At 39.2% G+C, this 27,601-nt stretch overlaps 1 protein-coding gene across 4 annotated transcripts in view; it reads left to right on the top strand.

Annotated features, from left to right (window-relative positions):
• Positions 1-27,601, top strand: part of HIVEP2 (human immunodeficiency virus type I enhancer binding protein 2) — a 216,657-nt gene that overhangs the window by 144,567 nt on the left and 44,489 nt on the right. The window contains exon 1 of one of the 4 annotated variants that reach the window (XM_005684859.3): positions 15,215-15,425. The exons of the other annotated variants lie outside the window; for them this stretch is intronic. The gene's annotated coding sequence lies outside the window, so the exon portion shown is untranslated. Of the gene's footprint in view, positions 1-15,214; positions 15,426-27,601 lie in introns of those variants that run through there. 4 annotated transcript variants of the gene reach the window in all.

The following is a 27,601-nucleotide window of genomic DNA, read 5'->3' as shown; positions in this document are numbered from 1 at the left end:
TACCTTTCTTTTCACAGTGTTAAATAGATCTTCAGCTATATAGTGAATTTTGTCTCAGCCTCAAGACAACTGTCCTCATTTAACTTTCAGACACACTTTTGCAATTGTGGACTTTGAGTAGGGCTGAGTATTTTGTCTCTCTGTTTCATTTTGGATAGTTTCTCTTACCATGTCTTCAGGTTCACTATCCCTTTCTTCTGGAATGTCTAATCTGCCACCCAGTGTATTTTCCCTCTCAGGTTTTGAGATGGTCCTCTCTAGAGGTTCACATTGGGCCTTTTAAAATATATCTTCCATATTGCTTCCGCTTCACGTATTCATTCTTTACTCCAGTTTCTTGAACATAGGGAATATAGTTAAAATAACTTCTAATGGCCTTTCTACTAATTCTGCCATCTGTGTCATTTCTGGGTCAGTTTTGATTCATTAATTTTTTGGCTTTTTATGGGTCAGATTTTTCTGTTTCTTTGCAGACTTGGTAATTTTTGATTGGGTGCTAAAATTTTACCTTGTGGGTACCAAAGACTTTTGTATTCCTAAAAATATCCTTGAGGTTTTTATTATTATTATTAGATGTAGTTAAGATACTTGACAAAAGTTTTATTTTTTCAGATCTTGCTTTTAAGCTTTGTTAGGTAACCAGGGCAGTGTGTAGCTTAGGTTTAATTTTTTTCCTCCTACTAAAGCAAGACACTTCTTAATACTCTAACTGATGCCTTGTAAATTATGAGGCTGCCCACTCAGGCTGTTGGAAACGAGCACTCTTCTTGGCCCTGTGTGAGTACTGGGCACTGCTGTCTCTAGCAGTTTCAGTGGTTTTTCTCCTAACTGTGGTGGTTTCCCCACATGCCTATGCTAGTCAGTATTCACCTGAGCACTTTATCTACAGACCTTCCAAGTTCTGTCTGTCCAGTGCTGTCCTTATCATGCCCTGTGATCCCTGAACACTTAGGTTCCTTGCACTTCAGGGAGACCACTGGTCTCTGAGTTTCCCTTCCTGACATGGTGAAAATGTTCTCCAAGGTGTCATCTGGGGCGATTTTAGGGCTCATCTCACTTGTCCACTTTCTCTCAAGGATCACTGTCCTTTGTAGCCAGTTGTTCAGTGTCTTAGAAGCTATCTTCATATGTTCGAGCATGGTAAGTTGCTCAGTCGTGTCTGACTCTTTTCAGCCTTATGGACTGTAGCCCACCAGGCGCCTCTCTCCATGGGATTCTCCAGGCAAGAACACTGGAGTGGGTTGTCATGCCCTCCTCTAGGGGTTCTTCCCAACCCAGGGGTCAAACCCAGGTCTCTTACATTTACCTGCATTGGCAGGCGGGTTCTTTACCTTACCACCACCTGGAAAACCCTATCATCATATATTTATTTATCTTTATAGTGCTTCACAAGCAGGAGAGTAAATCCAGTTCCTACTACACCATGTTGATTTGACGTTAGGTCAAGGCCTATTTTAGTTATTGTTTACTCATTTATATACTATTCATCAGTCTGAAGAATTCAGGGTGCTATTAGATAATTGCTGAATAAAAGTCTTTAACCCAATGTACACACCGAACATAGGGAGTTAAGACTGTGAAATCTTGGCTGGAGAATGTGTTAGGAGGTGTTTTCATAGCATGATGCAAAAGTCCTGTTGGCTATTCCTTTTGAAACCTTTGATCCATTTTAAAATAAACTAAAAGTTGTGTGATTTAAATCCAGTTGTGAATTTGTGAGATTTCAAAATAATGTCTCTTTCTTCTCCTTATTCCCAACCTGACGTCCTTAAAAGTAGCCACATTGTGTGGCAGGGGAGGAGGAGAAAGACTTGTGACAGGAATGAAATTTTAGCCATTGCACAAAATGATAGGGTTTAGAAGATGTAAATAGCGTGGTTTGGACCAATTCACCTACTTACTCCTATTTGTAAGAAGCCAGGTTTCTTAAATGGATCTTAAGTGATCGTTTTGCTTTCAGTAACCTCTCTGCATCTACAGTGGAAGAGAGTTAGATGTGTTGCATTTTTCATGATTCGTCTTATAGAGCTTCTGAGGTCAATTTGCGGTGGAATGCTGCCAGACTCTCAGATCTCTCTCTCTCTCTCTCTCTCTCTCTCGTACACACACACACTCACACACACGAAAATAGAGACATCTTCCAGAGAACTTCCTGATGTACTGTTCTTTGAATGTGATGACATTTGTTTACACAGGAAGCTAGACACTGGGTTCTTTTCTTTGGAGACTGTTTCAGAAACACATTTCCACATTGTTTTTTCTCGATACGGCCTACATGTGAACCACTTACATATTTAATGTTTGGAAGACTGATGAAGAATTCCTGATATGAAGTGCCCTTATCGATCTACTTTAAATATTTAATGTTGAGAAAACATCCTCTTTCCTCCCCACTGATTTTTTTTTTTAAATTCTCCTTGGTAAACTGTGACATAGAAATCAGATTAAAGACAGGCCTTATAGCCTCACTTCCGTGCCGTGCCTGTCATGGTTTTCTGTCAACTCAATGTGGCCTCTATAGATTCTATTATATTTTCTTTGTCAGTTGAATCAAGATTCTTATTAGAAACATGGCAAATAATTCGTAGCCCCAAAGATATGGACTGTGTCTGCATGGGATTTATAGAAAGCAATTTTTGTATATTCATTGAAAAAGTTTATATCAACATTTATTTTCACCTGTCCTTTTGATGTAGTACTTACAGTTGCTGTCATTCTTGAATACTGTCCAATTGCTGGAAACTCTATTAGGTGACTTATGTACATAAACTCTGGTCCTCACTATAGCCTGCCAGGTGGGTACTATTATCCCCTTGGGAGACATGCAGGCATCAACTCAGAAGTAAAAATGATTTGTGCAAGACCACATGCCTAGTAAGAAGCAGAGCTGATATTGGGCTAAGTTTTACTACTCTAAGAGATTAAGCAACATATCCCAGGCTTGTTCACAGTAGTGAGTATACTTGATAGATAAAAAATCAGAACGTTAACTAAATATTTCTAAAATAGAATATTATTAAGAAACTTTCATCGAGTGCCCTGTGTGTGTCAGATCCTGCTCTGGGGACAGTGGGTTCTAGAGATGAGCAAAGACTCTGCCTCTGCCCAGTGGAGAGACGCAGGGAGCAGCAGTTACACAGTGCTGTGCAGCCTTGCTTCTGATGGTGTGTGCGCATGTGCCTAGGGAGCACGGAGAGGCGGACCTAGAATCCGGTGGGGAGTGTGGTGGAGAGAGTGTTCTCAGAAAGGCTTCAAGGAAGACATGGTGCCAGAGTGGTGTCCTGAAGGAGAAGTAGAAGGCCATGACCTTTATTACCTCTAATGGAAATTAATTTCCAGCTATAGACCTAACCTCTGTCTTCTGTAGTATTACTAATAGTATTTAGGATGCTTTTTCTGATTTCTTTTTCTTTTTTGGAATCAGGAAGTTTTATTTACTAGGCATAATATGTTTTAAGAATTCTTAAGTTTTTATCAAACCTTAAATTTAAGATAATGATAGCTGTCCAGAAATAAAAAAAAATAATGTAATAAGTAGAACCATATTAATGTTGATTTTAAATTAATAATTTTTGAAACTTCAAATTGTTGCTGCGGAAACAGTTTAATTTGTGAGGGGAGAATATATTAGAATTGGGATGCTTTTAACTTTAACATCAAGGGGAAATGTCACTCTTGTTATAACATGGTTTTTATGGAAAAAATGAGATTTGATTTATATCATTTCAACTTACAAGGACTTCCCAGGACTGCATTCAGCCCAGAGTTAGCCCCCTACTTGTCTTTGGATGAAATGTGTGTCTGCTTGTTTTCCTTTTAGCTGTCCCCTCAGTTCAGCCTCATGAGGCACTCTGCCTACAAGATATCTATATCTGGATACACAGGTTGCCCTCAATGCAAATTAAATATGGAGTTTGCTCAGGGCATGCAAACTGAGTTTCATATTTGCTTAAATTAAGCATGAAGGCGATATCAGCCTCAGTTGACCTTTCTAGCTTTCCCACTCTCAATTCCTCTATACAAAACTACGAAGTACTAGCCAAGTACTTTGCCCACCTCTAGGCTGTTAGTTCATTGTCTCACGTCCCTGGGCTGCCCTCCCCCGTAATCTCTGCCTTTAAAATCCTTCTAACTCTTCAAGGTCCGTGTCTAATATCACTCTCCTTCATTTAGCTATTCATAATTATTCCGTAATTATTTTACTTCCCATGGATTTTTCGTGTACTGCTTGTTCATAGGGCTTCCCAGGTGGCACTGGTAGTGAAGACCCCACCTGCCAATGTGGGAGGCATAAGAGAGGCAGCTTTGATACCTGGGTCGGTAAGATCCCCTGGAGGACCCACTCCAGTATTCTTGACTGGAGAATCCCTGGGACAGAGGAGCCTGGCGGGCTACAGTCCATGGGGTCACACAGAGACACAACTGAAGTGACTTAGCGTGCACTTGTCATAGGCTAGGAGCTGGGACATTGCATTGGGATATACCTATTTCCAGTGCCAGCTCCTTATTTATAACCTGTGTGACCCTGGACAAGTTACTTAACCAGTATAAACATCATCTATAAAATGGGATTAACACCACCTACCTCTGAGAATTGTTTTGATGATTAAATGTGATAATATATGTACAAAGCTCAGCATCGGGCTTTCTGTCATGTGGTATGTCTTTCAGAAAGCGTTAGCAGTTTTTGCATCTCTCCTCTCAGAGTAAGTTCTGAGGTCATGTTGTGTCTTACTTATCTTTGTGAATTCCTCTCCAAAGCCTGCCTTTACAAGAGAATGTCATAGTGCTTCGAATACAGCAAATATTCCATAAATATTTCTTTGAGAAGGAAATAAATGTGATTTTTAAATTGCAGAATTCACTGGCCAAGAAGGGACTTATGAAAAAGTGACCTTAGGTTCTGGTTTGCCAAAGAAAACCTGGTCTCAAGTATTAAAAGTACCCCCCTTTTGTGGTGATGGTTTGGATTATAAATTTTATGGACACCGTATATATGGAATATTTGCAGTTTTTAATTGTCCATGCATGGCACTTTTCCAACTGTGTTATTTTTCACATAGATAATTATGTCTCTTAAAGGAGATTGTAAGCTACTTGAAGATGCACACCATTTCATATCTTATTTCTCCAAATAGACTAGCGCTTTGGGAGTTCTGACAGTGCAGCGGAACCAGAGCGAATCTACTGTGATCCAGTTCATGCTATGGTCATATAGGTATTGACTGTGATCTAAATGCTGCTTTTTAAATGAAGATGTAAGCTAACGCGTAGATGCATTAGGCTGTATATAAGTGGAGAATAGTCATTCTAATCCATGGTGGGAGGGCTGTTCACTAGACAGAATTTCTCCAGGGCTGAGATCATGTCTACTTGTTTCCCCACTATAGACCTAGCACCAGGCACAGCACCCAAAACATGGTTATATTCTCAATAAATGTTTGTTGAATAAATGAATGAATGGCGAGGATCTTGGCACCCCACATGTTAAGAGTTTCATGAGTCTCTACCAGATTCCTCCCGGATCCTTTGCAGATGGCAGAATACAGTATATATAGAGGCTGAAGTGCTCTGGTATGCCTACATATGAGCTCAGGAAGTTTATGAGAGGGTAAACTTAGGTCAGGAGACAGCTCGCCTTCTCAGACCTTCTCTGGAAACTGTTTCCATGTAGAGTTTGTTTGTTTTCTGAATAAGCTCCTTTTCTAGAAGAAAAGTGGAAGGTTTATTTTTGTAAGAGTCTGCCTACTTGATAAGAGAGCAGATGAAAATCAGATGAAGGCAAGGTCCCTATGCCTTTCTACTCCTCTCTCCCAACATGCAGAAGAGTGAGTTCCGTGGTACACAAGGTTCTTGTATTTGGTGGAGAGAGATCTGACTTTTTCCCATTATTTCTCTGAGGCTTGTTGGAATCTCAGAGAACATGGAGGAGTTGGAGGGCTCCTTTCAAAGGAATGTTGGCAGTAGTTGCTTCTCTTTCCCTCGTGGGGAGCACAGGCTTGTGCCCTGTATGCTGGGGCAGCCGGGAGAAGTGGCCCAGGGTCATGGGCTATGTTCGTCTTACTCTTCTGGTTCTTTGTTTCTTTAGAGATGCCTGCTATCCCATGGGAATTCATGTAATTACCCTTCCTCTTAGAGTTACCTGGTCCACGTTTTCAAAGGGTAACTTACTTCACAACTTAGTATTACACGAAACAACATACTGTTAATGCAGTGTTAAGCGGTTTGTTGCGTATGTGTTTTTGCTTTTTGGACACGGGCTGAAATTTTAGTGGTCGTACCCTATGGAGTCAAATATAAAGGACTAACATCCTCTCATTCATCTTCTTAAAAATCTGTTTAAAATATTAATCTAACACTTTTCCTGTACTGATTCTTTCAACCTTTCTCCAAGCTGAGGTGAAATGGCCTTATACACAAACATATGTCCTTATTAAGATTGCCCTTTTTTCTTAAAAGAACGTCAGCTTTGCTCTTCTTCCATTGGCCATCTGTCTTAATCATCTTGGGCTGCTGTAACAGAAATACTATAGGCTGGTATACACACCAGATGTTTATTTCTCATAGTTATGGAGGTGATGGAAAGTTCAGGATTAGGGTACCAGCATTGTCAAGTTCTCAGTGAAGACCATCTTCCTGGCTTACAGATGGCTATCTTCTCAGTATCCTCACATGATGGGGAGAGAGGGGATGCAAGCATCCTTGTGTCTCATCTTCTAAGGGCATTAATCCCAGCAGGAGAACTACATCCTCGTGACCTAGTACCTTTTAAAGCCTCCGCCTCCTAATGCTATCCCACTGGGGGTTAGGATTTCAACATAACATTTCTAGGGATGTGGGGGAAACACATGCTCAGTCCACTCAAGTGAAATTCACCTGAAATTCACCTTCATTCTTCAGCTGATTATTGAACACTACACTTCCTCTTGTCTTCACCAGGACACCTGCTCATTTTCACTATCTGCTTGGCCCCAAGGGGACTAGAATTGTGAACCCTGATATTCTAAAATGTATCCTGGGATGTCAGGCTAGAACAGGAGAGTGTGAACATATTGTTGTACATACCCTCCAAACCCCCGGTCTTTTTCTTTTCTTTCTTTCTTTCTTCTTTTTTTTTTTTTTTTTCTTTTTTACTCTTTTGGTCAAGACACATTTAGCATGTGGGATCTTAGTTCCACAACCAGATCAGGGATCAAACCCCCTGAAGTAGAAGTGTGGAGTGTTAACCACTAGACCTTCAGAGAAGTGCCCCCAAACCCCAATCTTTGTGGGACAGTAGAGCTGGTTCAATACTGATGCAGTTTTTTCTAATAGTGAATGAGGCTAGCCATGTGTAGTATTCATTTGTAATTATTCCCAATTTATTTGAGCTCTTTCCCAATAAGATGTGGTTATTGAAGCTGTGAGCAAATTCTTCCCATTAGAATTTATACATTTGGGTAAAAGTAAACTGGTATCATGCTTCTGTAATGTTTGAACTGGAATTTGCTGTATTGTATCTTTGTACTTGCTTGCAAGCTTCAGAAAATAATTAAAGGAGATTGTGAAAACAGGTAAAAATAGCTTTTGATGTTCATGCTTAAGAGCTCCTTCAGCTTAGAAGTTGAAACGCTTTGGAGTTCAACAAAGGTTTATATGGAAATGAGAGAATTTGGCTTCTTTCCCAGTTCTTCTAGCCTCTCTTCCCTGAGGACTGTGGGTGCATGAAGAGGCAACATTCCCACACCCAGGGCACCCAGAAGAGAGGTTTCTACTCTGTGAATTAGGCAAGTGTACTTGGCCTTGATTATACAAGAGGAAGAATTACTTCATAGTTTTCCCTCCTCCTTTTGCTCCGTGTTCTGATATTTACCCATGGGTTAAAGGTGACTACTGAGTTTACTTTCAGTGCAGAAGGCTATCTTCTCTTCGTGCTCTGAGTTAGTTGTTATCGTGTGTGTGTGTGTGTGTGTGTGTGTGTGTGGTTGTTGTTGTTTTTGCCTCAGGATCGGTTACAGCTGTGCAAGACACAAACAGCAGTTGTTCTCCAGCTAACCCTCACTCTTTGTGTCCATGTAGTGTAGGTGAAGTCTTTTCTTACCCTCTTCTTCAACTAATTATATGCCTTGCCTATGCCATTGTAATTATTTCTCCAGCATCTACAAAACCTATGTCATTTTTCTGTTAAAATACAGTTAGAAAAAGAGCAGAAATAAACCTAATTTGAGAGCTTGTGTGGTGAGGCAAATTCCACTAAAGTAAAGGGATGCTCTGGATTGGCATCGCCCATAGCCTTTCATCACCTGAAGGTTCCCAGGGGTGATGCAGTGCTGGACTATACACCTAGTTTCCTATTGGAGCTTAAACTTATACTTGATAGATTTCTTTTAGCGAAAGTTAAATGCACTAGCGATTTTGACCTGGTCAAATAGACTTTTAAAAAGTACTTTACGTACTACAGAGTTTTCTATGATGCCTTTAAAAGACCACGCAGTCATTCTTGCTGTTCTTAGTAACTTTACTTAAATGAAAACAAAAAAATGTTAAGTGTCTTTTTCATCTGGGCTTTTGGTCAACTTCTAAACTCAGTTGATTTTAAGACCAGTTAAAAGCAGTAACGTCAGAGTTTGATGATGTAAAGTCTAGCTTAGTTACGGAAACATGACAGGACCTTACCTCAAAGTATTATAAAAATGTAAAATTCTGCAGTAAGTAGACTCTGTCACGTTCTATCTTTTCTTAATGCATCGCTAGTAAATTTTGTCTCTGTTTATGATTCTCTCCTCTTTGTCATATCTCCTTCTCATGAGGTGATTCTGATTTGGGGAACTTTGGGCTTTGCTTGAGTGTGTCATTCATACATGAGGAAGCATCTCTGATGTTTCTAGTATAAGTGTAGCAGAGAGTGACTGGCCCTTCTCCAAACCTAGGTCCTGTTCTTCCAGGGCTCACAGTTAGGCTTGATTTCCCAGCCTCTCATGTAGTTAGAGGAGCCACGTGCCTGAGTTCTGGTGAATGGAATGTGGGAGGAAGCGCTGGGTGCTACATCCATGCCTGACTCATAAACCCTCCCATAGGTTAACCCTCTGTTTTCCTTCCTTTACCAGCTTGAGGCAGATAATCATGGTGACCCTAGAGTCTTTGCTTCAGATGGTGAATTGTAAGGTTGAAGGAGCTTAGGTTCTTGAGTTGAAGGGAGGGAGCATCTGTGAGGGGCTTCCCTAGTGGCCCAGACGGTAAAGAATCTGCCTGCAATGTAGGACATGTGGGTTCAGTCCCTAGGTTGGGAAGATCCCCTGGAGAAGGGAATGGCAACCCACATCAATATTCTTTCCTGGAGAATTCCACGGACAGAAGAGCCTGGCGGGCTACAGTCCATGAGGTCGCAAAGGGTCGGACACGACTGAGCGACTGACACACACACCCCATCTGTTAGGATACTCATTTTGGATGGCTGCCGTGAATGGGCCACGATGTGTTTTGGATTTTGTTTGTTACAGCATCCTTTAGTACATTAACAAATACAGATAGAATTCCTGCCTCCAAGGGCCTCCTCCTGTAGTCTGAGAGATACACATGTCAAAACTATGGCACGGTGTGATGGTCCATTAGTAGATGTCTGTCCTGTGGGAATCACAAAGGAGGGTTTGGGATACTTTCAGAAACACAGGACATCCTTAGATTTAAAGATGAATAGGAATAAACCAGATGTGTCCCTAGATCCATGAAATATCAAAATCCCGTTCGAACTTGAGTCATGACACAGAAGGCTTGTGATGGGGTCATCTATTAAACTATGACTGAGAAGCACCATGAGTTTAACTCTCACGTCTTCCGACGATTTTTACTATTACTTTCAAATGTACAGATTCATATAGTTTTTAAAATAGCTAAGGAAGGCAGCAGGGTGGAAATTATGGTGTCCATTTTATCAGTGGGAAAACCAAGGCCCACTGATTTTAAGTGATTTATCTAAGGACGCATAAACAGGAGAGCTGAATTCATGGGCTGAGAGGTGCCATGAATGAGTGGAAATGTTTGGGGTTCTAGAGAAAAAGAGAATTAGCTTAAAATCCTGTGCCTGGTCTTTACCATCTGGGTGATCTTTGGCCTTATCTAACATTCTCAACTGTAAAAATGTTGCGTTTCAGTGTTATCAGGAAAATCCAATGAATTTGGATATTATAAAGTGTACAGGTGCTTGCTTTAATCCAGCATTCTTTTCATGTTATCATGAGACCTCTAACCTACACCTGTGCCTCTCTGTACCCCTTGTTCCTGTTGTTTTTGATACTGGCCACAGCTTGACCTCATCCATAAGCTGGGAGGCCTCAGGGAAGATGCTCTCCATTCAGATCTGTGATCTGCGAAGCATGGAAAAGGTGTGGTGGGACAGGCTGAGCAGCTGGACGCGCCATCCTGGCCCCCCTTCCCCATGCAGACTCTTAAGTGCATGGAGGAGGCTCCTGCTTTCCTTGATCTGTTCAAAACGTAAGAGTTGCTACACGATTGTCATCTAACCAGTCTTTGTCAAGCAAAGCCAGCATTCACCCCTTAACACCAAGAAGCAGCAAAGAATAGAGTGAAGATGCTTTCAGCGCTGCTGTCTGGTACCATTTACATCACCTGTCGTTCGCAGGGAGAAACACTCCATTCTAAACAGGGGTATTTCCAGTTTCAGCAAAGAGAACCAGTTCTTTAATTTCATAGACGTTAATACTTTCCATACATTTTCAGGGATTCTTCCTCCTAGATCTTTCCAATCCCCCCCCTCCCCCCGCTTTTCTTCTGCTTATCATCCCTCAAGATATTAAAAGGAAGACATTACTAAGAGTTTTATCTTCTGGTTTCAAATGTTAATCTCCTTCAACAAATTGAAATCTTTCTCAACTAGATATCCTAAGTGGAAAATGTGTTCTTTTGTAAATTTTCATATATACATTTACTCATGCTGATCATTCATGCATTTCGTGTCCCTCAGCATATTGATCATATATAAAAGTGAAGGGCAAATACTTTGAAACTTGAGGTGATTCACTTGGAATGGAAGCAGATTCTCACTGAGAAGCATAAATCAAATGAAGATGCCATCTGGCAGTCGGAGTCCTACCTTATTAAACTTGAATTCTGCACTTTGCACAGAGATGCTTAATAAGTGTTAACAGTGACTAATATCATATCATGGATGTTAATTGAATGTTGATAAGTGTCTCAAAATTGCAGTAATAGAGCCACACTTCAGCAGCTGAGCGCAGTGATGCTCTCGCTCCTCGGCTTCATGCCTCAGCTGTTTGTGAGCTTTAACAGGGTTTTTTCTCACCAGTCAAATGCAGACGTTTTCAGGGGTTTTTGCTGCCACCCAGCTGTGCTGCAACCCAAGCACTGAGTCTGAAGTTAAGGGGAAATATGTGCTGCTGAAGCTAATTTCTGATGGAGGTTCTTGGGCAATGATATGGTTTGAAACATACAGGGGTGGGGGTAGGGTGGGTGGAAGAGACTTTAGCCATTTGACCTGCATTTGAAGAGAATTCATTATTCACTGGTGTTCAGTGATATGTGGATTTTGAGGTACAAGCTGAATTGGGTGGATTCCAAACTACTCAGTGGTGCTGGGTCACCATCAGAGGCTGGCCTGCACAGGGACTATTTGCTCCCCCTAACTGGATCTCAGTTCACAAAGGTCTCCCTGCTTTTTTCTTTCAAACTAATTTTATTTATTTCCTTTATTTTTGGCTGTGCTGGGTCTTTGTTGCTATGTGGGCTTTTCTCTGGTTGCAGCAAGCGGGGTCCACTCTCAAGTTGTGGTGCTTGGGCTTCTCATTGCCATGGTTGCTCTTGTTCCAGAGCACGGGCCCTAGCGTGTGCGGGCTGCAGTAGTTGCGACGGGGGGCTCAGTAGTTGTGTGCACAGGCTTAGTTGCTCCGTGGCATGTGGGATCTTCTCGGATCAGGGATCTAATCCATGTCCACTACATTGGCAGGCGGATTCTTTACCACTGTGCCACCCGGAAAGCCCCTCCCTGCTTTCTGACATAACTAGTTTGTTCCTCCACCACCTGGATTGAACTTTCATTACAGTTTCAGGTTGCATGCATAGAAGCTAGCTGCATATCCTATCAATTCTACAGGACTAGAGGAAACAATGAATAGCAATATGAACATCCAGTTTTTCTATGAAAAGATGATTCTCTCTGTCCCCTTTTCCTTAGTGTTTTAGCTTCTTGTGAAGGAATGACTCTCTTTGAAACTGACAAGATGCATATCCACATTTGTTTTTCAGGAATACTTAGATGTCCCTCATGGGCAGCATCGAGGGCCTGAATGGCTTTCCTGTGACAAGCCAAGAAATGAACTACATTTGATGGCTAGCCCTTCTTCCATATGTGTGTGTGAGAGAGAGAGAGAGAGAAATTATTACAGCATTGGTTTTCTACTTAATGAGCTTTACTTTATGAAATACAATTTTTTAAAGTTGGCCTTTTGAATATTTACTTGCAGTGAGACAATATATTCTCAAGAGGCTGGGTACAGGCAAAATTAAATAACCATTTTCAACCAATTTGATACACTTGATATTCATATAGCTCAAATAATAAAAATCAAGTATCTACTTTTATAAATAGAATGTTAGCCTATATTTACAGCTGCATGAAATTTAACTCTGCTAGTATATCAATAAGAATGCCAGTACTTTATGCATGTTCAAAATTTCAGATATTGTCTGGGAGTTTTATATATGGTATCTCATTTAATACAACAATCTTTCATGTAAGGACTACTGTTAACCCCATTTTACACGAAGAAACAGATGTTAGGATCATTAGTAATTGAATCAAGGTCTTGTAGCTGATGGGTGTGTTACAATTGTGACCCAGTTCTCCAGAATCCTCCAGTGCTGTCTTCATGGAGTCACCTGTGACACTGAGCCTCAGGAGCAGAATTACTTCTTTATTTTGTCGTGAACCTCCCTCCCACCTCCCACTTCATCTTACCCCTCTGGATTGTCACAGAGGCCTGGTTTGAATTCCCTGAGTCAGACAGCAGATTCCCACTGGCTCTCTATTTTACATATGGCAGTATCTATGTTTCCACACTCCTCTCTCCATTCGTCCCACCCTCTCCTTCCCTCCCCGTGTCCTTAAGTCTGTTCTCTCTGTCTGCATCTTCATTGCTGCCCTGCACTTAGCTTCATCAGCTCCATCTTTCTAGATTCCATATGTGTGTGTTAATATACGGTATTGGTTTTTCTCTTTCTGACTTAACTTCACTGTGCATAATAGGCTCTAAGTTCATCCACTTCATTAGCACTGACTCAGATGCATTCCTTTTTATGGCTGAGTAATATTGCATTGTGTGTATATATATACACCACAACTTCTTTATCTGTTCGTTTCCTGATGGATATCTAGGTTGTTTCCATGTCCTAGTTATTCTAAATAGTTGTGCAGGGTACATTGGGGTACATGTATCTTTTTCAGTTATGGTTTTCTCAGGTTGTATGCCCAGTATTGGGATTGTTGGGTCATATGGTAGTTTTAGTCCTAGTTTTTTAAGGAATCTCCATACCGTCTTCCATAGTGGCTGTATCAATTTACATTCCCACTAACAATGCAAGATGGTTCCCTTTTCTCCACATCCTCTCCAGCATTTATTGTTTGTAGATTTTTTTTGATGATGTCCATCCATTCTGACCCATTTTGATAAACTCAAAATGGATTAAAGACCCAAATGTAAGACCAGAAACTGTAAAATTCTTAGAGGAAAACATAGGCAGAACATTCTATGATACAAATCACAGCACAATCCTCTATGACCCACCTCCAAGAGTAATGGAAATAAAAACAGAAATAAACAAGTGAGACCTAATTAAACTTAAAAGCTTTTACACAGCAAACGAAACTATAAACAAGGTGAAAAGACAGCCCTTAGAATGAGAGAAAATAATAGCAAAACAACTGACAAAGTATTAATTTCCAAAACATACAAGCAGCTCAGTCAGCTCAGTACTTCTTATTTTGAGAGAATGAGTTGGGCAGAAAATTGCAACCCAGGTGAAAGACTACAGTCTTCCTTGGCATCATGCCTTCTTCACGGGCAGGCAGGTAGATCTAGGAAGTAAGAAACAGGAGCCCATGTGTTTTAATCATACTATTTGTGGGTGGTTCCTTTGAGAGCGAGGGACAGAAAACCTGACTCAAATTCTTTATAGCAAAGATGGAAACATTATTGATTCACAATCCCCAGTCATTCAGGGATCGTGTGCTTTCAGGCTAGGCTTGATCCAGAGGCTTGCAAAGCCTCCAGGATATGGTTTCTTCTGTTGGGATTTTTTGAATGCACCTCCTGTGTGTATCAGATTTGTCACTGGGCTCACTCCCTTCATGGTAGTGTCAATGACAGAAGAGATTCCTGACTTCCTCTCCTCACCACACAAATCAAAGGAGGAGATAATTTCTTATGGCTTTTCAGGATGAAAATCTTCTTTTACGTTTGACAGGCACTACCTGCTATTACCTAGAAGCTCAATTCATAATTACTTATAATACTTTTCTTGACATAATATCACCACATTAGAAACAAAGGGAAGGATTTTAGAGATGTGTGTACATGACATTTGCATACCAACCACATACGTACACAGCAGGAAAACTGTTATTCCAGAAGAATAGCTCTTTGTTTGCAATTTTGGATGACATTGCCTCCCTTCCCTGTCTAAATGATGTATGCCAGTTTTCGCTTAAATTTCCTAATTGCTCTCTCCTTGAAGAAAGTATTTCAAATTTATCGCTTTTGATGAGTTACAACTATTTTCTTTGTCCCATGAAGGAAAGGGCTGTGAAACAATTTAGAACGAAATATTTCATTTTCATTTGGGTTCACTTGTGTAGGTCATTTAACTAATGCCCAATAAAAATAAAAATACATATTTTCATCCAAAATTATTAAGTATAGCTATTTTACATCCTAACCTTATATCTCATGGAAATTAGACCACATCGCAATACAGTCATTTGAACTTTTCTTTGAGATGTTTTTGTCAGAGAAAATAAGCTGACAAGAATATGGAAACCCTCCATTTATAGCAAACCCTTGGTGAGGAGGCACTATTTATAAATATTTTCCATATGATGTACTTGTATTTTTTGGTTCTGAGTACTATGCCTATATTGTTTCTTTTCTCTTACTTTTTTTCTTATGAGTAAAGAGTTCCATTCTCTGTGCCCCTTTCTCCATGAGGAGAAAAGAAAGGAAGATCTGTTTTATGAAACAGGTCGTGGGAGCAGGTAATAAAATAAGGTTTTGCACAGGCTTATTTATTACACTGTTTCTGCCCTCCTGTTCACTCATTTCTAGGTTCTGAAAAATGGATTTTGTTGTAACAAATTTGAAGAGAAAGGACCATAATAGTCAAAAGGGTCATGGTCCGAATATAGAAAAGCATCAAGGGTGAGTAGGCCATGTGTCTTCAAGTGCAGAGCCCTGTCATTCTTATAGACGAGGCATCACTGAGCAGATGTACCCACTGAAGGGCTTTTAAGGGTATCAGTGGTCCCTACAATTAAGAACACTGCTGCTGCTGCTGCTAAGTCACTTCAGTTGTGTTCAACTCTGTGCGACCCCATAGATGGCAGCCCACCAGGCTCCCCGTCCCTGGGATCCTCCAGGCAAGAACACTGGAGTGGGTTGCCATTTCCTTCTCCAATGCATGAAAGTGAAAAGTGAAAGGGAAGTTGCTCAGTCATGTCCGACTCTTAGTGACCCCGTGGACTGCAGCCTACCAGGCTCCTCCGTCCATGGGATAAGAACGCTAGCGATGCTGATATTTTCTTTTTTCATGTGTCCCTTCCCATTTACTAAACTAAAGTTTGATGCTTACTGTAGACTGTGCCAGGCACAGATGAAATTATGCCATTTTTAGCTTCTGGGGTGAAGATGTTGCAGGGCCTGCACTAGACAAACAGTAACCCTCCCTCCATGGACACATCTTCCTACTGCAGCCCAGCAGGACTCACATGTCTGAAGCCTTCCTGGCCTTTGCAGGTCCTTGTCATGGAATCTCACATTGGGTGGATGCTAAAGTGATTTCTCATCAAGGCATACAATGAGTGTAAATTCGTTGCCGGTGGATGTGTAGAGAAGGCTTTGGCTTGTCTTTCTTAACCGCATTATTGTATAGAAAGCTTTCTGATGCGTTACTGTGGGCTGACAGAACTTGCTCAGGGCCCTCGGGGAAATAGGAAGTATTAAGGCTATTAAGTATTAAGTTAAGGCTCAAGCCTTTTAATTCCTTCTCTTTTTGTTTCTTTACCAACAAATTTGGTTTGGTCTGTGAGTATCTGGTGGCTCAAACGGTAAGGAATCTGCCCCCAATGTGGAAAACCTGGGATCAATCCCTGGGTTGGGAAGATCCCCTGGAGGAGGGAATGGCTACCCGCTCCAGTGTTCTTGTCTGGGAAATCCCATGGCAGGTATTTCCCATGGAGTCGTAGAGAGTCGGACACGACTGAGCGACTAACACACACACACACATACACACACACACGCACACACACACACACGCACACAATTTGGTGACTTAGAACTGACATGTCGATTGACATGTCACGTCATCTCAATTTTTGGCTCACCAACTGAGTGGTATATAAATAGGGCCAGCACCTTTATGATTCCTGTTTTATCTTATTTTATTATTTTTTTGCAGTACAAATTGACTTATATTCCCATTTTATATATGAGGAAATTCAAGCTCAGAGAAGGTAAGGGAACCACACCCAATGTCAGTCCATGGCAGAGGGGATCTTCAACCTGTGTCTCCTGCCCATGAATCTCATACATGCTTTCTTTTTTTTTTTTTTTCATACATGCTTTCTAAAAACCTTTCTTAAAGCTGGCTTATAGCATCCTCTGTGGTCCATGGAAATAGCCTTATTCTAGGAGAGAGGAAGCCAGGTCACTCCTCACTGATTTGATTGTGTAGTCTTGGAGAGATTGCTTTAACAACTACTTAACCTTTCTGAGCCTCTATTTCCACATGCTTTTCTCACATTATAAGGATATTATGAAGATGAAATGATAAGCTGTGAAAAAGAAAATAATACACATACTCAAGGCATTATTAAAACATTTTCTTCTCTATATTGCTAGTTATCAATTAAAAGAAATATTATAATCTACTTGTATACCCATGTTAAAACCAAAGAACAGATGCTGCAATAAAATTAGTTCTGGCACCTAGTCTAAAGGCCCTTAATGAAATCAGAGAAAGCTTGATAAATGAGACAATATGATAAAATATTTAATTTTATAATCTTTGTATATCTATTTACTTAATTGTTTTTTGCTTATTTTTCTCTACTTTTGTTTGTTTTAGTGAGAATCTGTGCTAAGGAAGAATCCTTAATAAGATTTCTAAACAAATTATTTTCCCTTCAGTGAAGTATCAGAGAGAATGAAAGTGAGATTCCAAATAACTTTAGTATATGTGAAGTCAGTGAACAGTGTGTGATGAAGACCATTCGTGGGTCTGCAGATTTTGGCAAACTGCTTTAAAGCTGAAACCAAAGCATATTTTAAAAACTTATTCTAATTTTTTTCAGGGTGACTTATTTCTGGCTGCATTGTTTAAATTGTGTTCCTCAAATCATTTATATAGGTGTGAACAACATAGAAATCAAGCTAATATGCCCATATTGGATACTAGTCAATGCTGACTGAAACCCAAAATTATGGATACAAATACACATTCTCCAGCATTTGGATTTATTTGAAAACAAAGAGAAAATTAAATCACATATGCTGGGCTAATCAAATCCTCACTGAAAATGGCTTTGGGATTCTAACTCATTGTTTAGAATTTTAGTAACATTTATGATAGATGATGCTTTTACCTTTAAAGTAGAAGTTGATTTGAAACTTGAAATGCTTTCTGATCAAATGGATTCTAAACTTATTAAAGTACATGTGTTCAAATCTGATTTTATACCCTATGCATGTTCGGCAAATAAAAAACATTCATCCAACCCTTTGAATACTCTGCACAGGATCTGCGTGTAGAATCTGCCAGTGTAAGTTATCTGTGTCCAAGAATATGTCAGATGCATTTACCACGTCTGCTGCTGAGCCTTGACAGTAGCTGGAAATTTGACCATGTCTCAAAGATAATATAATTTGACCATATTATTTCCATATTATTCATATGCAATTTCTTAGAGAAGGAAAAACAATTAATGTTTTTCTTGAGTTGTGTTATATGTACCTTTTCAGTTGTATTTATGAAATCCTTTCTTTTCTTGGAATCAATACAGTTGGAGACTAGAGGAAAGAAAAATATTTGGGGAGTTTCCACATTACTTTTTATGTTCCTGGAACCAGTTAGCTTTCAGAGTTGTGCTGCCCAAACACTATTGAAATATACAAATAGATTCAATTTTGGAAACAGTTCCCAGCTACATTTATTGTGTCTTCTGTAATAGTCCTCATTATTGAGGTGTGTATGTGTATAAATTAGTGAGTGTGAGCATGAGCCAATAGGAAACAAAGGTAGCACTAGTACTTGAAGCTAGAAATGATGGTAATGATCAAAATACATGTGAACAAAGCCTAGATACTTCCTAGAGAAAGGCCCCAAATTTAGATGTTAGCTTCCTAGCAGTCAACCTAAAAAGGGATACTAAATAGCTTACAATGTAATCTATAAAGATGGTTTTTAGGAAAAATAAAATTCTCCTTGATATTGATACCACATACATATCTCTGATATGTCCTCACTTCAAAAAGACAATTAAATATTGTGAACTGCACAGCTCCCTTTTAATTGCTAAATAAACTGAAATAGACACCTTGCTTTATCCATAGTAGCATGCAATACATATTTTTCTTACCATTGAATTGTACCTAAATTTGTTACCTAAACCAAAACTTGGCATAGAATCATCATCACTTTTCTTTGATAAATTGATTAAAATACTGACAAAAATCATCTCAATCCCTAACAATACCATAAGAAATAAATATTCAGGCCATCAATAAATATATCCTTAATGTTAATGGGCTGAAGCACAATATGACTATTGCAATATTCTGCTTTAGGTACTTATATATAGAATTATGAGATTTTATATCATTAGCTATTATATTCTCTTCCTCACAGGATTCCCCCTTAATCTTATTATCTTTCAAAAATCAATTTATTGAGTACCTACTGTGACAGACACCTGGATACAACAACCTTGATTGGGAGGAATTATTGTTTTCATTTTCTCACAGAAGAAAGAAGTATCAAAAAGGTTAAATAAATTGTCCAATATTATGCAGTTAAAAGATTTAGATTCCTGACCTCCATCTCTTGCCTCTCCAGCTTGGCAGACAGATTCTTTACCACTGCACCCCCGAGAAGCCCTAAAACTAACACAGGGGTGTGAATTTCCTGAATTAAAATGCAGTATTCTTTTCATTTGCACATTTTCTCTCTCGTCTTAACATGCTTCAGGTTCTAATCCAGGCCTGATCTTTCTTTTCCCCTGGTTTTCAGTGCTTTTCAATCTACAGGTTTGGCATACGTATACATAGAGTTAGAGCTTGCCAGGTGTCACAGTGGTAAAGAATCCCCCGGGGTCAGGAAGATCCCCTGGAGAAGGAAATGGCAACCCAGTATTCTTGCCTAAAAAATTACATGGACTGAGGAGCCTAGCGGGCTACAGTCCTTTGACTCGCAAAGAGTCTGACGGGACTGAACATGCATGCATGATAGAATCAGCATCAGACTTCACAAATCTTTAGCAATTAAAATGACCACTCCAATCAGTACGGAGGCAGGAGAGAAAGAGTGAGAAATTGGAAAGACCATGTTAAATTAATATTTTATTGTTTACATTTCAGTTAAAGAGATTTAAGCCTAACTCTTACTTACTTTAGTTACTGTATTGAGATGAACTTCTTAACAAAAGATAAGGTGATTGGATGTTTAAAATTATTATTTGGTTAAAAAAAATACGCATTTCTGTTAACTTTTTTTCTACCTAAACTTTTAAATAACATCTAACTTCTCTGCATCTTGCAACATTTGCAAAAAATTTCTCTTTGTGGTTAGTAGATGAAAAAGTGTCAGAAATTCAAAAACTAACCCTTTTTGAGGTTTTGGAATGCTCAACTTTCTCGAAGTCCACTTAGGTCTGTCACTTAGTCCTGAGGGGTTTCTGTGTCCTCAGTTGTTGAATATGGTGGTAGACTAACCAAGATCCATTCTGTGCTCTATGTCTTGAGAGTTTATGAAGCCCTTTTTTATTCAGTAAGCAAGAAGAGTGTTTTCTCAGGTGCTGGGCACACACATGTGGTATATTCACAGTCATTCTTTATTTCATTCGCTTATTCACATTTATTTATTCCTCCATTCACTCAACTGACAAGTATCTATTGACTCCCTACTCTGCCAGCTACTGTCCCATGTCCTGTGGGACATTCAAATGACTTTTTAACTTTCAATATATTTCATTGTGGTTGAATATATATAGTTAATTCAATAAGGCAAGGAATCTATATCCTAGATATTAACTAATAGTTCAGTCTTTTAAACTCAACATTTCTAAAATCAAAATAGATAAGTTTTCATGTTTATGAAAAGATCTCATGTTTAGTAAGAGATTATGATTAGTAAAAGATCTCCACAGCTATTCTTTTAAAGAAAAGATTAGACATATATAAAATTTTAAAGATTGTTTTATATCTACTATTCACAGATAATGTCTTAAATAGTTCATCATCTTTAGAGTTTTACTGAAAAATAAAAGAAATTTTAATATTCTATTTGATATAGTATTTAGATATATTTATCCAATACTTTGGCCACCTGATGCAAAGAACTGACTCATTGGAAAAGACCCTGATGCTGGGAAAGATTGAAGGTGGGAGGAGAAGGGGACGACAGAGGATGAGATGGTTGGATGGCATCACCAACTCGACGGACCTGAATTTGAGCAAGCTCCGGAAGTTGGTGATGACGGGGAGGCCTGGCGTGCTGCAGTCCATAGGGCTGTAAAGAGCTGGACACGACTGAGTGACTAAACTGAACTGATCTACTTAGATAAGTTTTGTGTATATTTTGGTGCAAAGTACTCTTTTTAAATAGCCTAATAAGAAATAGTGTTCTTAAGATTGTCTAGTGATTAATTACTCAGGGAAAATAGCTGTTTAAACTCATTAAGCCCCTCAACAGTTTCTAGCTCCTTCATGCCCGTCAGATGACCAGCATTCTACTTTTCTGAGCGAGTTAAGAACATCTTAAGGAAAATTATCAGTTTCTTTTCTATCTAACATGTTAATTTGCTTCATTATTTCTGCTTTTCCTCCAGTCTAATTCAGAAAAGTTGGACTTCCCTGGAGGTGGTTAAGGCTCTGTGTTCCCAGTGCAGGGGACATGGGTTGCATCTCTGATTGGGGAAGATCCTGCATGCTGCTTGGTGCAATCAAATAAAAATAGAATAAATAAATAAAACAAAAGTTTTCATTCTTTCTTCTAAAACTGATCTTTTAATTGATGCCTTTGAGTTCCCTTTTCTTTCCCACTTTTCCAAGAGTTTATTCCCTAATTCTCTTATCACTTTTCTTTTTCCCTTTAGCTTCAAGTCTTCTTTATCTTACAAACTTATCAAAATTGATTCTTTTTCAGGTTACACATTTGTAGTTTGTCCAGGAAGAGATGGAAAGAGATGAAATATGTGTGAACTTTCTACAGTGTCTCTATGATTGGGGTAGTCTGCTTGGAACTTATGATGTTAGTCACTGTCTACCAGAGTTCCCTTACCATCCCTCAAGACCTTTCCTTCTCAGCCCTCACTTCCATTAGCTCGATGTGCCAAGTGTTCTAGTCAGACCAGCTATTTCTTCAACATACCCTGGTCTTCTCTAGTGCATAATGATGTATACATATTAAATGCCTTTTCTTTGCATCTGTACTTGCCAAATCCTAGCATTCTTTTAAGACCTAAGAGAGTGTTTCCTAATTGCTGCATGCCCAATCAATGTCTTGTTTCTGTACTCCCATAAGGCCATTTTATGCCTCTGTAGCTTTTACAACTTGTTTATATGGTTTTCTCATACACTAGACAGCAAGCTCTTTGAAAGGATTCTTGTCTTGTTTATTTTTGAATTCCACATGTGTACATTATTTTGAATTCATACTCAGTGTCATTGAAATTGATATCAGTTAATAGATAAATGAGGCAATAATATCTAGATTCAAACTTCATATGAAATTTGATTTCCAATAATATTTTATGTCATCACATTGAGGATATATATGCTTTGGAAAATGTATCATATGATTGAGTGAATGAGCCAATAGATGAAAGTCTGGAATTATCTGACAGAGTTTGTCTGTTAGGATATTATAGGCACCTGCTTGAAACTTGAACATTTTTCTAGCCTTAAACTTTGCAGGTGATGACATATTCCAGGATGAGGCTAAAAATATGAATGCCACCGAGAGATTATCAAAGTGCCAGGGTAGTACCTGAATAACTACATAGCAGAGGTGATTGTAAAGCTTTTCTGGTTACCTCACTTGGATAAGGGATTCCCTGGTGGCTCAGACGCTAAAGAGTCTGCCCGCAATGCTGGAGGCCTGAGTTCGATCCTTGGGTCCAGAAAATCGCCTGGAGAAAGAAATGGCACCCCCACTCCAGTATTCTTGCCTGGAAAATTCCATGGACAGAGGAGCCTGGCAGGCTACAGTCCATAGGATTGCAAAGAGTCAGACACGACTGAGCAACTATGCACGCTTCACTTGGATAAAGCGTGACTTCCGTTTGAACCACTTACCACTGTTGTCCTACCTGGTTATGCAAACCCTTCTTGATCATATACTTTGTTAAGCTCTGATAATAGCTGGTATTCAGATTATTTGTCACTTCCTAACTTTATGTCTAATTCCAAACTCTTGAGAGTTGTACCCTGTTGTTTATTTTTTTTTCTGTTTGCCTCGTCAATCCGTGGACAGTGTGGAATCAAGATTTGAGGTTGTGTACCTTCACACTGGCATGTGAGTCCCCATTTCCCCATTGACTGTAAAAATTTTCAAGAGAGACAGAATTATTTCAGCAGCTCAGTTACTGACTGAATAGGGCTCATCTGATTAGATTGTAAGATATGCCATAAGCTTTGCCTTGATTTCTTCTTGAAGGATCTTTATTGTGTGCCGACCTAGGATATGGAGACTGAAAACAGTTTTATTCATTACATCTGAGAATCGGTTGTAGCATGAAATTTTGGAATGCAATTCAAGTTGTCAGCTGTGCTTTCATTACTTTGGGTATTATTTCCATTGATGTGGGAGGCTTTTCCCTAAGAGAGATTTTCCTTCAGGCAAGGTCAGCTTGTTTATGCATACTTATGAATATAATGCATATTTTACCACTCTATTTCTCTGTTCTCTTTGTTTACAAAATCCAAAATTAACGTTGGCTTTTCTTTATGCTAATCTTGGCACATCCAGGAGTAAAGGAGATTTAGAGAAAGAGTTATGATTTTATTTAGTTATACCAAAATTGTAACCAAATAGTAAACATAAGTTCTATAAAAGATGAGACTGGAGAAAACAATACCTTGGAGGTATGACTTTGTTATGTCATACTTCTCATTAGAGTACACTAGTCAAATAGTCCTCCTTTGGCTTTATCCTTCAGGTATTTAGTTAAAGAATAAATGTTTACAATAACTTGTTAAGCAGTAGTCATTTACCTGCCATAATATTATTAAGGGATATAATAGAGGGAATTGAAAAGAACAGAAAGAAAACTTAAAGTGAGAATGTAAATATAAAAATGTATCACATATGAGAAAACAAAAAAAAAATTCAATTAATACAGAACATCTAATTGGCCATGCCCTTTTGCAAAAACAAAGCAGCAAAGAACATTCTGCAAGCGAAGTAGTACCTGTGAAGGTGGGGTCCTGTATTTCCATAGGCTCTGTTAGTGAAATTTCAGTTTTATGAACCAAAGGGCTTACCTCCTTTAACTGTCAATTAATGAGCTGGTCTTGCTTTGGGATAAAAATTGATAAACAGTTTAATGAAGCATTGGTTTTTAGCTACTGTAATTTTCTGTTCATTTGACTTATTAACTTTAAGGTATGGGTAGTAAATGTCATTGCTCATTCTAAGTTCAATATTATTTATTCCTCATTTTTATTCCTTTTTTTCATTTAATCAGTTTCTGCAGTGGGGTCAGGTTAATAAACTTGTAATAAGATAGTAATATGGATAGTGGAAAATAGTTGACTTGAATGGTTGAAGACCTAAGCTATATATAGTCCAGGTCATCATAATGACCTATGAGTCCTTAAGCAAGTATCTTAACTTCTCTGGTTCTCAGCTTTTTTTTCCCTGTTATTTAGCTGAGAGACTCGATGATTTCTAAAATCTTTCATATTACTAAATACTCCCTATATGAGTTAGAATAAGCTCAACAAATAATGGTGATAGAAGTGAATGGTTATGTATTTGCTCCTAAAATAAGTTAGTCTGATGTCAAATATGTGGTCAAGAAAAAAGAAAAATCTCAATTACAACCCTGATCTTGGAAAACTTGACATGTGTTTAAGAATACATGTGGGGGAGAAGTTTGCCTTGCCAACACCAGACAGTCATAGCCCAGATGCAGAGTCAGGACCAGAGAACAGTATACTATCCTGAATCATCAAAGAAAGATTAAATTATGTTCAGGAGACTGTAATTAACTCAGGGAGAAGGCTAATGTACTTTGGAAAATAACCATTAGCAGATGTTAAAACAAAAATTATTTCTCTGTGGTCTTTACCTAACCATAAGATTGTATTAACTAGAACATTTACCTTATTCCCTAAGCTTCCCCATGAACCAGACTTTCATCACAGTAAAATAAAATAGATGAAACTAGAGAGAAACAGGAATGATAGAGCCTTATGTTTTTATTTAATTTGATTATTTATCTCTAAATCTAACACTGGAAACTGCAAGTTTTTGTATGCTAGCCTACATGCATGCTCAGTTGTGTCCAACTCTTTGTGACCCCAGGGACTGTAGCCTACCACGCATCTCTGTTAATGGGATTCTCCAGGCAGAAATACTGGTCTGGGTTGTCATTTCCTTCTCCAAGGGATCTTCCCGACCGAGGGACTGAATCCACATCTGTTGAGTCTCCTGCATTGACAGGCAGATTCTTCCCCTGAGACCTCTGGGAAGTCCCATATTACTGTGTGTGTGTGTCTCTGTGTGTGTGTCTGTGTGTATGTGTGTTTAGTTGCTCGGTCATGTCGGACTCTTTTCCACCCCATGAACTGTGGCCCGCCAGGCTTCTCTGTCCATGGGATTTCCCAGGCAAGAATGCTGGAGTGGGTTGCCATTCTATTCTCTGGGGGATCTTTCTGGCCCAGGGATTGAACCTGGGTCTCCTGCATTGCAGGCAGATTCTTTACTGACTGAGCCACCAGTGAAGCCCATTAGCACATATAGTTTTCTTTAAAGACTTAGTATCGTTGTGTCTCTCAAGCCTTTTGTGCTTGTCTTGATAGGACTGGCCATTTCCTTGTTTGTGCTGTGCCCAGTACTGTGCTTATATTTTTGTCAAAGCACCTAAAACACTTTGCAGCACTTACTTGTTCACAAATGTTTCCCTCCTAGGCTCTGTAGAATTTGCTTTTTCATTTATGTATTTTGTAAACTTAGCTCATTTTCTGATGAGTATAGATGTTCTCAGTTCAGTTCAGTCGCTCAGTCGTGTCCGACTCTTAGCGACCCCATGAATTACAGCACGCCAGGCCTCCCTGTCCATCACCATCTCCCGGAGTTCACTCAGACTCACGTTCGTCGAGTCCGTGATGCCATCCAGCCATCTCATCCTGGGTCATCCCCTTCTCCACCTGCCCCCAATCCCTCCCAGCATCAGAGTCTTCCAATGAGTCAACTCTTCGCATGAGGTGGCCAAAGTACTGGAGTTTCAGCTTTAGCATCAGTCCTTCCAAAGAAATCCCAGGGCTGATCTCCTTCAGAAGGGACTGGTTAGATCTCCTTGCAGTCCAAGGGACTCTCAAGAGTCTTCTCCAACACCACAGTTCAAAAACATCAATTCTTCGGTGCTCAGCCTTCTTCACAGTCCAACTCTCACATCCATACATGACCACAGGAAAAACCAAATGTCTAAAAGTGTCACAAAAATAGTCCAGAAACCCTAATTAAGGAGGCTTAAGTTATAATCATTAATTCACAGGTACTTATTCTTCTGTGTTTTTAGTAGTTCTAAGTCACATAATGCTTCTGTTTTGTATCTTTCCTGTGCTCCAGCACTGACAACCTGCCGAGAAGTGGTACTCTGATCATTTTCGCCAGCAGTTTCCATAACCAGCCCCCTAAACACAGTGGCAGAGTAATCGAATTTTTACTGTTTGTCCCTTCCTCCTTTTGTGAAAACTCCCCTTTTCCAGACACTTTTAACTTTTCAAAGTCTTCTATGTAGTTGGCCCAGCAGTGAATTGTCCCCTGCTCCCAAATTAGCATTCTTTCCTGTTCCTACTCTTTATCCCTTTTTCGTCTTTACATTCTGAACCCAGTTCCAACCTTTAGCTTCGTACCATAACTGTTTCTAAAAATATGAGCTTATAATCAGACTTATCTGTGTGTGTGTCTGTGTGTGTGTATCTTCCCAGCCTTTAACTATCTTCTCTACCACCTCCCAGGTGCCTCTTATTTTGCCCCTCGAGACATTCCAAATGGAACAGTGGCCCCATTCAAAGTTCTTTTATGTAGCAAGGAGAAGCTGCTTCTTCTGGTACACTTTTGGTACACTCCAATAAAGTATTTAAGCATACATTTATCTTTCAGTACTCTCCTCCCATCTTTACCTACTATTTTTGAATCTCTTCTACTCCCTTCTATAAAATAAAAGAGGTATGTATCTCTTTTCTACTACTGAATATATGAAGAGTGATAGTCCTTCTTTTAAACATTTCTTTTAACCAAGCAATATAAGATCATATCTTGTTTCCAGGTCCTATTTGCCACTTCTTCCATAGAGTTGAAGCACATAATAATTGTTTTTAATTGTGGCAGCTCTCATCTAAAGTGTAACTGGTATATTTTATTGGCTCTTCTACTAAAATTATGATCTAGTCTGTATGTGTTTAACCTCAGAAAAAAGGTTGATTTGCATGAGAAGCTTCCCAATGAAATGCTAACCATAGTAAACTATTAATCCATAACTTGTCTTAAAATAATTTGGAAGAATAGAAAAATGAAATACTAAAGAATCTTACCAGCAACGGACATTTTAGATACATCTCCATGTCTGTCTATCTATCTATTAATACCTGCCTACCTATCTAATCATAGCTCAACATGACCCTCACTTAGCTTAGTAATAATAACCTGTAAGCTTCCAAGAATAGAGATCTAATGTCAAGGATGATTTTTTTAGAAACCACTGGATTAGAAACAATAATGTTCAAATTTTCCAAGTGTTTGTTACAAGTAGGCGACGGAGGTTTGGAAAATACTTTTAAGGAACTCTTCTGTAAGCCTATAAACGATGAAAAATCAGTCTTTACTTTGTTAGTAAAGTGAAAGATAATTTTGCCTCATATTTAGGAAGGAATTT

The sequence above is a fragment of the Capra hircus genome, chromosome 9 (genome assembly GCF_001704415.2).
Source record: "Capra hircus breed San Clemente chromosome 9, ASM170441v1, whole genome shotgun sequence".
Classification (NCBI taxonomy): Eukaryota; Metazoa; Chordata; class Mammalia; order Artiodactyla; family Bovidae; genus Capra; species Capra hircus.
The sequence above is the reverse complement of the archived record's forward strand: the minus strand, read 5'-3'. Positions and strand labels throughout refer to the sequence as shown.